The sequence below is a fragment of the Pezoporus occidentalis genome, unplaced genomic scaffold (assembly GCF_034315485.1).
Source record: "Pezoporus occidentalis ecotype Australia unplaced genomic scaffold, CSIRO_AGI_Poc_V1 ctg374, whole genome shotgun sequence".
Taxonomy (NCBI): Eukaryota; Metazoa; Chordata; class Aves; order Psittaciformes; family Psittacidae; genus Pezoporus; species Pezoporus occidentalis.
In genome coordinates, this window is record NW_026915696.1 from 25776 (window position 1) to 39786 (window position 14011).

At 37.1% G+C, this 14011-nt stretch overlaps 1 protein-coding gene across 1 annotated transcript in view; it reads right to left on the reverse strand.

Moving 5' to 3' along the window:
• LOC134170453 (tissue factor pathway inhibitor-like) overlaps nt 1-13733 on the reverse strand; it is a 36843-nt gene extending 23110 nt beyond the window's left edge. The window contains exon 1 of the mRNA XM_062631809.1: nt 13471-13733. The gene's annotated coding sequence lies outside the window, so the exon portion shown is untranslated. The remainder of the gene's footprint in view (nt 1-13470) is intronic.
• Between the last annotated feature and the right edge of the window lie 278 nt (nt 13734-14011).

The following is a 14011-nucleotide window of genomic DNA, read 5'->3' on the forward strand; positions in this document are numbered from 1 at the left end:
AGCCTCCTATCCTATTGCCAGTATTAAAGACATTGATATTACTTTTATTTCAAGCCACAATTGAAATCACCTCCCAGAATACATAATGATACAAAATGTAACACTTAATACTTTTAATGTCCTGACCAGTTTCACACGATTTATAGTTGACTGGCATGTACAATCTTTCCAAATAAGTTTTACTCTGTCTGCAGACCCTAGATTCATTGCCACAAAGCAAGATTCTATTTTTAACAGGTATTTCATCAGTTGATAGCTACCAAGTTCCCAGACTTCTGTGTAAGCTGCATTTCACAGGAGCTGGTGAAATTTTGCAACATGGGCTTCAGTACCATGAGAAGTATTTAGTACCTTGAAGATCTCTTTAATATTGAATACCTTACTCTAGTGTAGAGCCATTTTTTTTCTCTCATAAGAACAGTATAACCATAGTCATTCACACAAAGAAACCACTTTTATTCCATGGCAGCTGTTGTGTTCAAGTTGACAAAGAGGAGGTAACGTATGCACATATGTGAGCACCTCTAAAAAACTTGTGCTTAACTGTGTTAGAAATACGTATTTTCCAACTGACTAAAAGTTCCTGAAGGATCTCTGGAATCTAAAATTTGGCTAAGCCAATTAATATTGATTTAATAGAAATTAAGGATCTAAGGACTAGGAAGTTCCTAGCCTTCAGACACCATTTTGTCTTTAGTGTTTTCCTTTGCACACCTTTGAAGATAGATTGTCTGCAGCACCTAAAACAGTGGGGGCAGGAGGGGCTATAGAAGCAAATGAGATGACCTGTCATTGTGTGCTTGCGATACGGAGCTATATCAGGAAGGCTAAAGAGAGGATGATGAAGGGGCAAGTGACATTAACAGATTAAATAATTTAACAGATTAAACTTTTCTCTTAATGATACATCTTTGTCTGTGAAGTCAGAAGTAAACCACAGCTATCGTATCTAAGAAAACACTAGTAAGCAATGATGTCTCAGAAGGTGAAATTCATGCAAAGAGAGATTAACCAGTTTGCCACAGCCACCCTGAATTGTGCCAGAGCTAGAAGGTGCAGTTATATCTTCAACACCAAATCAGAGCCAGAATTTTCATTTCTCTCTTGACAACGTGTCAATTTTTTCCTCCTGCATATTCAGCATTTTCCTAAGTAGAAATACTAAACTGTCTTAAAAAGTAAGTCTTGTTTAAATTGCAGACCAAACCATAAATAGCACTAATTATTTGGATGATTTTTTCAACTTTAGAAGGCTTCAGTATGTAGTTTAGTGAAAAAGCATTGACAGATGTCTTCATTCTTTTGTGTGTGTGTGTGCGTTGTGTGTGTGGGGGGGTAATGGAACAGAATTTTGCGATCTAACAAATTTCTATTTGAACTGGAAAATATTACAGTGTTAACTTTTTAATCATAACACGTTCATGCCAAAATAAACAAAAGAATGCATTTATCTTTCATTCCTTCTAAGCTCAATGTTTAAGCTTAATTTACAAATAAAATCCTTTATCCCATAAAGTTTACCAAAATAATTTAGATCTCATTTTGTGCTATTAATCATGATTTTTAAACAAACTTTCCTCAAAGTCTGTATTTTATTTCTGTGAACAAATTCAGAAATTGTTGCTTCTACTACAGAGGCAATTACTGCTCTTGGAATAGAAATGACCTTGTTGTGAATTCTGAAATGATGTTATGCTGAGAAAATGTGCAAGAGCTACAATTGTTCATTTCTAGGTATTTTTCAAAGAAACACAAACAGTGTCTTTATTCATGTTTCTAACTAGAACACCAGTTTTCATTCCTATATTATTTTACATATTAAAACTTAATAAGGTATTATTTTTCCCCTTTCCCCCACAACAAATTTCTATTGATCCATTTGCTCCATTCAGACTGAATAATCCATAAATAATCTACACCCAATCTCTTTACTGGAGGAATTAACTGTGGGCTACTTAGCTGACTGCAGGATATCCCTGCAGCATTGCTATAATGGGCAAAAAACACAGCACTGGGCTATGGAATTGTTATTTCACTCTAACATGCCAGACTTAAGTATATTCATTAATACTACTGTCTACATTTACTTGTGTACTCCATCTGCTCTCATTTGCCTTTCCTTTTTTTCCCCGTTTGGAAGTATCTTGTTTACATGTGATAATATTTCCATTTTCTAATGCCATCCTCCTCCCAGCTGTTGTCCCAGTGTTATTTCACCCCGACTTTTCTAAATATTACAACATAAAGGAAAGGAAGAGTATTTCTGAAATTTTATTTATATATATATATATATAAAATATATATAGCATAATATATATATGTGTTTATATATATGTATATATATTATTGCTATCCACTGAGTACTTCTGTGTTTTCCAGTCAAAGAACACATATTCCCTCTCCATCTTTTTCTGGGTACAGTACATACTATAACTTAAACTGAAAGCAAAGTGGCTATTATAGACCAAAGGCAATGGCCAGCTTCAGGAACTTTGCCCTGAATTTGATCAGGCTCTGTAAAAGTGGATGAAGTTTAATGCCAAAATATCCACCAAAGCATATCTTTAGACACTACCTGGAGACACTATCTGGCAAAAATAGTGCCTTAGACTTCAGACACTAGAAATAAATCACATACATGATAAGCAATATTTTTTTTACATATCAAAATAATACCATGTAAGACTGTAACACAAACCCCAAATAAACCAAGAGAACATCTTTAAATGGAATTCCATTGACTACATACAAAGTGCATAGAGGTAACACTGTTTCTTCTTAGCTTTCATAGAACTGCCTGAATGCCTGCATGCAAAGAGTTGTGCTCAATAGCTCAGTGTCCAGTCGGAACACAGTAATGAGTGGTGTCCCTCAGAGATCAGTGTTGGGACCAGTCTTGTTCAACATTCGTCAGCGATATGAACACTGGGATTCAGTGCACCCTCAGCAAGTCTGCTGATGTCACCAAGCTGTGCGGTTCAGTTGACATGCTGGAGGAAAGGAGTGCCATCCAGAGGGACCTTGAAGTGCTTGTTGTGAATGCTCCATACCTGGTGGTGTTCAAGGCTGGGTTGGACAGAGCCTTGGGTGACATGGTTTAGTGCGAGGTGTCCCTGCCAGTGGCAGGGGGGTTGGAACTAGATGATCTTAAGGTCCTTTCCAACCCTAACTATTCTATGATTCTATGATTCTGTAGTTCATTCTATGGTTTCCAGAAACAGACTACCTCTTACAATGCATTTGGCCTAATACCAGAAAGATTTTCTTTCATGAAGAGCTTTGTGGCCTTGGAAGAATTTTATTTTTTTATCCAAAAGTTAGAGAAATAGTTACAGCAATCTTTTTATTCAAACCTGATAAAACGTCTAATCATGCTTTAAAAAAAGGAAGAAAATAACTGCACAAGGCAACACGAAGTTGTGTAAGATTGCCTGTAGGATTTGAGAGACATCCAAGTCATGATGTATGTTTGACACTAACTATAATCAAAATAAATCTACAACTAAGAAAAATTGTATGGGCAGAAATATTAAGTAAAAGCTTTCAAACAACTGCACAAGTATTTAACAGTATAATGTAAATAAAGGTTACGACAGTTTGACATCATCTAGGCTGAATAAAAGCAGAAATACCATCAGCTTTTCAGACTTGATACTTAGATAGTGATAACCTTCACATTTTAGAATCATAGAATAGTTAGAATTATAGAATAGAATTAAAGAATTATATTCTCTTCTTCTATTTTATTCTATTCTATTTATTGAACTGGAATTCTACGGTGGATGGATGATGGCAGAGCCATGCATGTGGTCTACCTTGACTTCAGCAAAGCATTTGACACAGTCTCCCACAGCATCCTCACAGCTAAATTGAGAAAGTGTGGACTAGATGATCAGGTAGTGAGGTGGACTGTGAACTGGCTGAAGGAGAGAAGCCAGAGAGTTGTAGTCTATGGGGCGGAGTCTACTTGCAGGCCTGTATCTAGTGGAGTGCCTCAAGGGTCAGTACTGGGACCAGTATTATTTAATATATTCATCAACGATTTAGATGAGGGAAGTTTGCTGATGACACTAAGCTGGGAGGAGTGGCTGACACGCCAGAAGGCTGTGCTGCCATCCAGCGAGACCTGGACAGGCTGGAGAGTTGGGCAGGGAATAACTGGATGAAATATAACAAGGGAAAGTGTAGAGTCCTGCATCTGGGCAGGAACAACCCCAGGTTCCAGTATAGGTTGGGGAACAACCTGTTAGAGAGCAGTGTAGGGGAGAGGGACCTGGGGGTCCTGGTGGACGACAGGATGACCATGAGCCAACACTGTGCCCTTGTGGCCAAGAAGGCCAATGTCATCCTGGGGTGTAATTAGAAGGGGGGTGATTAGTAGGTCGAGAGAGGTCCTCCTTCCCCTCTACTCTGCCCTGGTGAGACCGCATCTGGAATATTGTGTCCAGTTCTGGGCCCCTCAGTTCAAGAAGGACAGGGACCTGCTGGAGAGAGTCCAGCGCAGGGCAACTAAGGTGATTAAGGGAGTGGAGCATCTTCCTTATGAGGAAAGACTGAGGGAGCTGGGTCTCTATAGTTTAGAGAAGAGGAGACTGAGGGGTGACCTTATTAGTGTATATAAATATATAAAGGGGGAGTGCCACGAGGATGGAGCCAGGCTCTACTCAGTGGCAAACAATGATAGGACAAGGGGTAATGGGTACAAACTGGAACACAAGAGGTTCCACTTAAACTTGAGAAGAAACTTCTTCTCAGTGAGGGTGACGGAACACTGGAACAGGCTGCCCAGGGAGGTTGTGGAGTCTCCTTCCCTGGAGACATTCAAAACTCACCTGGACACATTCCTGTGTAACATTATCTAGGTGTTCCTGCTCTGGCAGGGGGATTGGACTAGATGATCTTTTGAGGTCCCTTCCAATCTCTAGCATACTGTGATACTGTGATACTATAGAATAAACTTAAATCATTCTATTCTAATTGTTCTATTCTGGATAGACATGTAGAATGGAATATAATTTTGCCTGGTTGCTCTGAGAGCAAAATACACTTTCAATTTTAGTTTTTGAAATTACATGGGAAAGGGTAATTTTCTAAGCACATGGTTTTCTTTAGAAGTTTAATTTGTACTCATTGGCATAGTTGTGACCCTCTATAAAGGAACTTGCAAATTATCTGCAACCTCAGCTGTCCATGGATTAATTCCATGTTTGCCACTCATTTTCTATGTTTGAATTATTCCAAACATGACAGCAAAAACTCTCCCTAGTTCAGCAAAATTCAGTTTGAATTTGCTTTTGGATCACTCAAGTTAAGGCCTTTGTTCTTTCCAGGAATCTGCAAAGTATAGATTTAGACTGCAAAATTTAGTAATCCATTTTTACTCAGTCATCCAGTATTCCCTAAAGCTTGCTCCCAATAGAAGAAAAGTAAAGGAAATAATCAGCCAGAAACTGAAATCTTTAATACGATTCTCTTTTTCATTTGAAAACAGAATTTTATATATTGTGAACTATCATACCTAATTATCACTGTATGATTAGGAGGATAAATTAGTGTATTTGTGCAAAGAACACAAATCTTACCAGGATACAATATTTCTATTCTTCCACTCAACTCCTACTATTTCCTTTAAAGGGTACATTGTCAAATGTACACATTCTTGATGCTTGGGAAATTTCTGAAGGGGAAAAATTTAGGCTTTATAACCGTATATCTGTCTTAGTGCAAAGTTTACTGTCCAAACACAATCTCCTTCATCTTTCCCCAAGGTCACATATTCCCAGAACATTGTTTCAAGTATCAGTGGAGGTGGAATAAAGGGGGTGAAGGTTTTAGCATTGAAATGCTTAAAGCCATCTGTAGTTTAATTATGTCTTGTATTTCCTCAGGGAAGAGTGAAATCCGAGATCAAAGTGAACTTGGCCCTACTTTTTCAATTAAAAAACCCTCCAGAAAGTAGAAGTTTCCTTATTTAATGTTCAGCTGCCCAGTAACAGCACATTAAGGCTGCAAGCCTGTCAAGATACTGATTTTATTTCCTTTTTTAATACTTTCTGGTTATTTTATTTAGACGTAAAGCACAGTTCAAAATACTTCATCTATTACATCTGGCTCAGTAAAATATAAAATGCACGCGTTTGTGAAAGACTGCCTGTCATGGGAAAGACAGGAAATGTTTTGAGTTTAAATAATTCACATTAAATGGTCTGATTATTTAGGCCAAATTCTGAAAATCTCTGGGATTAAATGTAGTCTCTTACTCCAGAAGGGTTCTAATTTAGGACAACCAGAAATCAGTCCAGCATTAATACTGTCTTTTCTCCAGATCAAATGTCATTAATGCAAATTTAATAAATTCCTAAGGCATTTCCTTAGGAGCTGGCACTCTACTGCTCCCAAACTATCTACCTTTTCAATAAGACATTTTTATATCTATAACAGACAACATCTAAGTTACTTCACAAAGGAGATCAAAGGTCAGTGGGTAATAATTGCACCATTTACTAGTTTAATTAGATGCTTTAATTTGTGAATGCCATTAACTTCCCTCAAGCTGTGATATAGGTACATAAGGCAGAGCACAAGCACGGAAGCTCCCAGGAAGAGAACCTTATTACCTGGCCTTATAAATGGGCCTGTTTTATCCTGCCACTTAAACGTAGAAATACAAGAAAGCTCTCAAAATAGTGGTTTGGTTTTTTTTTTTTTTTAATTTTTGTTGTTTTTTATATATTATATATATATATATATATATATATATATATATATATATATATATATATTACTTAGCAGTCTCTTTAATGCCGATTTCTAAAGTTACCACAATGTTTAGAAGCAAACATTTCTTCAACATGTTTTTTATCTCTAACTAGCTAACTGGAAAAGGCAAAAGAAAAGTGAGTATTTCCGGTAGTAGCCAAAACCAGATAACTTTAGAAAACAGCATAAAGTGACATTGCATTGACCATAAAAGTGACTTATTCACACTGACAGCCCAGGAAATGGAAATGCACTCACAAAAACAAAGAGGGGGAGGAGGGTCAGGCAAAGGATATAACTAAACAGAGGAATGAACAGCAGAAGAAGGAATGTGCATATTCAAAGGCTTAATTGAGCACAGATTAAAATTAAAAAGACCTAATTAAACAAGATAACAGCACTTCTGATACAAAATCAGACCCTCTCCAGTTCACTATACTTCAGAGGCAACATATTTGCTCTCTGATATCTAACTACTATAACAGTGATTTAGTTAGGCATACCTGCAGCATTGTCTCCCAGCTGGCAGAGTCAGTGAGCTCCCTTAGAAAGTATTTGATTACATTGGCTATTCTGCAGCTGTCTGAAGAGAATCATGTTTTCTCACTTACTCTGGTGTAAGTATGAAGAATGAAATAAGCATCAATTCTATCACCTCTGCTCTGACGTAAACTGAACAAAGAATGATGTTACATGCCCTAGCTTTAGAAGTCTCAGTGTCAGTGATGCTCTGTCATTCAAACTGACTTCTGCCAGGGCAAAGCCTAGCAGTGTCACAGCAACTTAATAAAAAAGGAGGCAGCCTACTGTGGATCAACAGCATGCAAACATTATTGATTGATTGAAAGCACAAGATTTTGAAATCTCTCTCCCTGCCCCAACTTATCTCCCTCCTGTGCCCTACAGAAGAAGCCCTAATAGTCTGTATCAGTCCTGAGGCTAGAGAGTCCATCAGATTCCTTCATCAGAACTTCAAAATTCCACCTTGTTATGAAAGAATTTTTGTTGGTAACCTATGTATCATCATTTAGCATAAATGTTGATTTGCTGCTGCACTATTCCAATGTCTTAAATTCCCAAGTGAAAACTGGGAAATGAAAATTGGGAAGTGAAGATTTAGAAAAACAAAGGTCTTTGTTAGCTTTTATGCTGAAATATTGTATGACCCAGTGTCAGTTTCAGATTTAAACTCCCATTTTGTTTCTTTATTTATTAAGGTTGTAAATTCTGCTTTGAAACCACAACTAATAAGTGAAAACTTTGTTATGTTTTGAAATCAAACCAAAAAAACCCTACCAACATTACAAAGCCCACCACAAGAAAGTCGTTGTAGACCTCTCTTGACTTTTTACTTTCCCTGCCAACTCCCTTCACTTGTGCTTTAAAACTGTTTTCCGTTTCCCAGCTTAGATCCTGGACCTATTTAATTTTTTCTCCTAGTCAGCTAACACCTGACAAGGGGTACTTTTGCTATCCTGTCTTCAATCATCTTCTCTTGTGACACAGCTTCAGACCCTAATTTCCTCCTCCACCGAGTTCCCCTTCTTACCTGGCTCAGTCTGGGCCTCACAGTCATGATATCCATCACCTGACAACTGGGAAATGGATATATTCTGGGAGGCAGAGAGATAGTGAGAGTATACCTTGGCAATAGTAGCCTGCAAGTAATTTTCTTAACAACTTGATCATGCAGTGCAGAGCACCTGATGCAGCAGTTCATGTGAATTACAAACTCTGAAATGAAGAGTGATTCTTAAAAATTGATGCACTTTTTATTGGAATACTGGATTTACCTACATCAAATCATATAACTACTAGTGATACCTTGATGGAGTACTGCCCTGGGTTCATACAGGCTGGGCTTAAACCACAACAAGAATGACTAATGGTTTTGTGGCTACTTCTACTACCGATAAGGAAAAAATCCCCAAATAAAACACATGCTACATGATCCAACATTATCAGCTTGTCATAAAAGACCTATTGAGAACATGATTTAAACTTCAGTTTCTACCTCAGAGAAGCCTGATTCAAATGCGAAGAAAGAAAGAAGCCAGTTATTTATTTAGATGTGGCAAATCCATTAGTCTAGCATGCCATATCCCGTTTAGGTAAACCTCTACTCCATGTATACAGCCCGTTTTCACTGTGACATAGCTTTCAACAGGGAAAGGACATAGTTGTTTGCTCCTGCAAACATATTTTTAAATGTAGACTAAACCAAATAACTAGTTTACATAATTTCATAAATCTTAAAAAACAAAACACCAAACCCACCACATTCAAAACTGTACTACTTGGACAGAAACTACCTGTTTGTAGCAAAAATATAGGCCATATAAACATATTTTCAAACAGGAATACCTTGAGCATCCTAATAACAGCTACTTTCAGAGCACAAAAGCCACTATAAAACCAACCAAGCAGCAATATTAGTTACGGGTTTAGGAACACAGCATAGAAGTCCCAACTTTAGCATTGTAAAACTTCCAGTCTGTCTTTTTTTCTACCAGTTTGGACTGGAAAGGTATAGTGTATGCTCTTAATCTCAGCTGTGCTTACTGACAAATAGTCATGTATTTAGAGGCCAATTAGTTTACCACAACCTTCTCTAATGGTCATTTCAGTGCTGTACATTTGTTATCAAGCCAGCTGTGTGTAATTTCACATTGTACAGACTACTCAATTTCACTAAAGTGGAGCTATCAGTTACTGAAAATAGAACAGGCAGACACAGAGGGAAACTACCTGCCACACTGATGCCTCTTGTGACTGATTTCGACCATACCTATTAACCTTTTGTAAACTCATCATCACATAGCTCACATTTTGCACGTATACTGAACGTCAAAATGTAAGTTTCCTGGCTTTGACAAACAACTCCAGAGCACCCTGTCTATCTTCCTAGTTGGAGACACCACAGACATTTTTACTGCAGTGCAGGTATGATCTTTAGACTATAACACAGGTTAGAAATGTTGTAATTACCAGTAATCAGTGGGATTGCCCCCAGATTCAGACTGCATCAGATTATTGCCCTGCAATTACTTAAAACCAACATAAAATAATGCTGGCATAGAAAAGAAAGGGTCATATACCCTTTATCTCCCACTGCTTATTCTAGTGGCAGTGACAGTTTAAAGTTGGAGATGACCCTGTTGATTTCAGGGGGATTGGCCTAGATGACCTTTGAAGGTCCCTTCCAACCCAAACTGTTCTATGGTTGTATAGTTCTATGATTTTGCGGACCTAAAGCATTCACCAAATGAGTCTTAGTGCATAGAAAACTTCAGCCTCATCTTTCTATGCTACCTTTTGTCCGACTGATGAAAGCATAAAACATTATCCAGAACCTCATTATGTTAGAAACTGTACAAATACAGAAAAAAAGATTGCTTTTCAGCCAAACTGGAAAATGTTTACAGAAAAAGCTTCTGCATTTCATAATACACTTCTGCAGACATTTCTGTGAAGCATAAAAACTGTACCAGCTAAATATTTCCTTCACAGAATACTTGTATTTCTAATATACTTGCTGCAATTGCTATTTTCAATGTGATTGTTTTAAAATCAGTTCTTAAGGAATGATCTAGTTTCTGGAAGAAGGCTGAACCTTCTTGTGCCCAGATCATATCCTGAATTAACATGTTCAGATGCTTAGTTTTATTTCGTCAGTTAAAGGTAAATCAAATTAACCAGTTAACTTCAGAGGTATACTTAGTTATGAATGGCACACATCATGGAAGATAGCACCAATACTAAAGCAGGAAAATGAACAGCTGTATTTACAGCAACAGGAAATAATTAAGGAAACTGAACAAAGGAGTTGTGAGAGAAAATTGAAAGGACTAAAAATAAGCCTATTTTGCTGTGAAATAACTATGAGAGGAAAGGAACTATACAATTTCCCATATGGCTTTGTTTCATTCTGTCCTCAGGGGCACTCTGTCCCTATTGTAAAAACCAGTTTCATAAGAGAAACACACACAAGTAGGTAATTTGTCCCTGTTTTTTAAGACAGTCCTCCCAGCTCTCAATGTGAAGACTCCATCATCTTCTAGTTGTTAGAGAGAAAATATGACTGTCCAGAATGTAGGTCAAATAATAAGTACTGGAGTTAGACATATTTTAAACAGCTCAAAAATTGTGAGATATAGGGTCATATAATTCTTGAGGCTCCTAAGATCTATTGATGTTGTATTTTTGGGTTTTGATATATATTTTCTTGTTCCTGTACACACGCTCTGACTCTGTCAGACATTCCCACAGTTTACTGAATGCACAAGACCATAATGGTTACAAAGCGCTTCAAGCAGCTATGAGTTTATTTTAAAATGCAGAAGAGAGTTACTGCCAGAATCACCTTTTAAAAGTAAATGCAGATGTTAAAGCAGATTCCCAGAACGTGGAGATGGTATTGATGTCTTTTTTCTAAGAGATTTAATATCCACGTTTCCAGAAATTATCCTAATCCCACTGATATATCTGTGGAAGCAATCTGTGTTCTCTGCCCTAAAAGTAACTCAAAATCCACAGTCAGAAGAATAGCGTAAAGGATATCAGTGCCCCTCTACTTGAGAACAACCCGAATGCTAGTATCTGCTCCTGTTTATACACTTAGAAGGGTTTTTGGAAAAACATGTAAACAGTCCTTGAAACAACAGCTGGAATCCAGTAACTCTCCTTCTGTAACTGTGAGTCTGGTGTACACAGAGGTGAGATTTTAAACTCACTAAAGGCTCTGGACATGTTCTCTGAAAGCCTGTTAGGAAGTTTGTTCTTTTAAAACTTCTTTTTATTTCCTAGACACTCTATCTTTGAGCACTTCCCCCCTCCCCCCCAGTCTCTTAAAATTTATTTCTGACAGAGTATCTGCCTCCTTTTTGTACACTCTCCCTCACTGCCCTGTAGGTCTGACATGAAACCCTAAATTAGATACCAACATTTTAACATTAAACTTTCAAAATTAACTCTCTAATGCAATTATGGATAAATTCAATGCCATTAGTTGTTCGATATATCCTGAGTCAAGAAGGTCATAAAACTTTAACTTACAATTATTCTCCATTTAGAATATTATCTGCATGAGTAACAACTGAGTTTCATTAGCAATATTAGTAAATGTGGGCACTGCACAAAAAGGCTAAATGAACTTTAAAGGTCATAAAACTACTCTGGACAGCTGAAATACATTAAATCTCCAGATTACAAACTACGCAATGCACAGTGCAAGGATAAAGATAAAGATTACTGAAAGTCAATTTAAAACACACTTAGAGCATTGTGTTCCAGCATAAAAGTTAGGAAAATTTCAAAGAAATGGATTCATCAGAGCAGTTGCCCACATGACTACTTTTTAATGAACCCTTTCACATGGGACACACTTGACAGGAGAAAAGGCTAGAGCAGAATGTGTTTTAATCATTTTTACTTCCTCACATTGCTCTGTGTGCATTTCAGACTAAGTCAACATGTTTAAAATTCTCAAATTCAGCTTAAACACATACATTTACAGTGGATACTGTAAATGATACTTGCTGCCTTAACAATCACAAGCTCTCTCCTAGTAGACTTAAATAACAAGCAGAAGATAAAGAACAGAAAAGGTTTCCGATTTTTCCCTAAGTATGTGCCTAGCAATTCCTACAGCCTGACTTTGCTGTTCATATCTATACTGACAGCTGGAGGACTTCCTGTCTTTGCATCTGGCCATAAGATGTTCAGGAAGTAAGGTTTATATCTTTACATATTTTCCATGAAGTACTTTGATGACTAATTTCTAGGGCACTGAGTCACATACCCCTTTCACATACTGCTCTCCATCCAAATTATTATTGTACTCCCTACTCAACTCTTCCCATCATTACATGTCTTTTCCTCATTTAAATTGCATTTAGATATTCTACAAATAGTTATTTAAATTTTAGCAAACTTTTTTTTTTAATACAAGCTAGAATCACTGTTTTTAATTACACAGCTACTAAAAATGATGTTTATGTCAATTCTTCCAAGTAAAATATGAAAACAAATCACCAATAATATTCTGGGGTTTTGGGGCAGTGGTGATGGGGTGTTTGTTTGTTAAAGTGGCACCACTGTAAGCCTCATTCACTACCCTCCTCATTGTTTATAGTTTCTTGAGAGTTTCAATATACATTGTGAGTGAAATTGGTGTATAGTAAAATCAGCTTAATTTTATTATCCTAAAATGTTCTTGTACTTCTCAAAATATTAACTGCTTCAAATGTTACTTATCAAATGCCTTAGAAGGATTTAAAATAGCATGGCAGACCACTCTGCCTGAATCAAGCCTCCATTTGAGCTACTGTAGAGGAGAAATTGCTATATAAAACAAAAGCTTTTTTCCAAACTCCAGCTATTGATCAAGTTTAACATATTTATCTTTAGGATGGCTTACTTTCAAACAATTGTCTTGGAGCTCAAAATACCTTAGTCTGACATCCTGACAACAAAAGGTTAGTTTTATTAGTAATCATGAAAGTATATTAATTGTTCTACAGTTTCAAATTTACAGAGAAAAAAGTCTCCCTTTTTGCAGCATTCATTGCTGGACTATGAATCTAAACATCTAATTCCTCCATCTACCACATTCTAAAGAAAACATACCATTGTGTACACATATGTACATCATTGTGCTAGCTAAAGGAAAAAAAACTCTCACATAAAACAAAGTCTGTACAAAGTACTCACCAAACGCCTAGCAACAGTTCTTGAAGAAAGAATTCCTGAATCAATGCTGAATAAAATCCTCCCCTGCTAATTCACATTGAAAGGGTGTGGTGCAAAGCTACAAAGGAAGGATTGCAACCTGATCTTCCTAGAGCAGGCTCTTGCTGGAGGATTAATCAGCTAGCTGTTGTTCTTGCTTTTTGTGTAGCACACGGGTTCACTCTGGGTAGAAGTCAGGGATCTGCAGCAGCAGCAAGGACTCTTCCTGTTTAAAGTTTTCTTATCTGTGCTGTGGTTTAGAGCAGCTGTTTTCTAAACAGTGGTAGTTAAAATGAAAAGCGCTTTTAAAGAATGAGAAACAGTCTCGTCCTTTAAAAGCATAAGGTATGTTATTCATTATACCTTTCATGCTTTGATATGGCTCATGAGGATGCCATACTCATTGCCTATTTAAGAGAAATAGGTTGTGGCTTACTTTTGGGTTTGGGTTTTGTCTGTTTTCAAATAAAGCCACGCTACTCAGTCTAGATCTGGGCTGCATTCATCACAGTATCTGGAGCTG